The following is a 1383-nucleotide window of genomic DNA, read 5'->3' as shown; positions in this document are numbered from 1 at the left end:
CCAAATATCTGTCACAGAATTTTGAAATTCATTAAAACAAAGTTAATGAGAAAAAATATTTTAGTAGTTCAAGTGAAAGGTAATGAGACCTGCAGTGGAAATAAATAGGAAGATATATATTTAATAACCAACATGAAGATAAGATCACCATGATTTGGTTTTTAAAAATGTAGAGGCACCCTAGCCAGTTTAGTTCAGTGGATAGAGCATCAGTCTGCAGACGGAAAGGTCGCAGGTTCGATTCCAGTCAAGGGCATGTACCTTGGTTGCAGGCTCCTCCAGGCCTGGGCCCTGGTCAGGGCACATACAGGAGACAAACAATCGATGTGTTTCTCTCACATCGAAGTTTCTCTCTATTTCTCCCTCTCTTTTCCACTCTCTCTCTAAAAATCAATGAAAAAATATCCTGGAGTGAGGATTTAAAAAAAAAAAAATGGAGGGGCCAAAAGAGAGAAATATATATTGAACCAAGGTGTCTGGGAAGATCTTGATGTAACTAATAACGAAAATCACAAAACGGGAAAAGTCAGGTTTAGGAGACGATGGCAAGTTTCTTTTAGACATCCTTAGGTCTAATATCAGTGAAGAGTCTCAGCTTTTCCATAGCAGTAGCTGCAGCTCTGAGACTAAAGTTTCTTTCCCCTGGCCAGAAACATTGGTTAGAGCATTGTCCTGATACACCAAGGTTGTGGGTTCAATCCCTGGTCAGGGCACATACAAGAATCAAACAATGAATGCATAAATAAGTGGAGCAACAAATTGATGTTTCTCTCTCTCAAATCAATTTTTTTTTTTTTAAGTAAAAAAATTAAGTTCCTTTTCCTCTACCCCTTCTCTTCTGGAAAGATGAGACCACAATTGGCTTTTTAACTAGCTTATATTATTAAAGCCAAGTTTTCACATCTCAGGAATCTGCTATCTAACAAAAATAACAGCATTTATATACAGAATCCCCTGACTGTACAAATTAAGCCACAGGCCCTCTGTTGGCTCAAGACACCAGTGCACTGAAGGAGAAACTACCTTATTTTCACCTTCTCGTACGTTACAACACATAATAATCCTGTGATCCTTTCCATGACTATGCATCGCGTTTCTGCATCATTTTTTCATGAAAACCAAGTCGTTGAGCAAAAATAAACTTGGAGGGCCCAGAACTAGTTGGTTCTGACCTCAAACATCACACCGGGAGAGCTGGCTTATAGGCTCCTTACATCCTCCGCCCAGAGAGCAGTGTGCAGAAATAAACTACATTTCCCAGCATCTCTGCGCGGTAAGAGGCGGGCAAGGGTGGAGTGGGGCGTGCCCCTATGTGAATAACCTTCCTATTGGTGCGCACACCCATGGGTGTGTAAAGTTGTGGGCGATTGGACGAATTCGTGC

Source organism: Myotis myotis, unplaced genomic scaffold (assembly GCF_014108235.1).
Source record: "Myotis myotis isolate mMyoMyo1 unplaced genomic scaffold, mMyoMyo1.p scaffold_m19_p_3, whole genome shotgun sequence".
NCBI classification, from domain to species: domain Eukaryota; kingdom Metazoa; phylum Chordata; class Mammalia; order Chiroptera; family Vespertilionidae; genus Myotis; species Myotis myotis.
The sequence above is the reverse complement of the archived record's forward strand: the minus strand, read 5'-3'. Positions refer to the sequence as shown.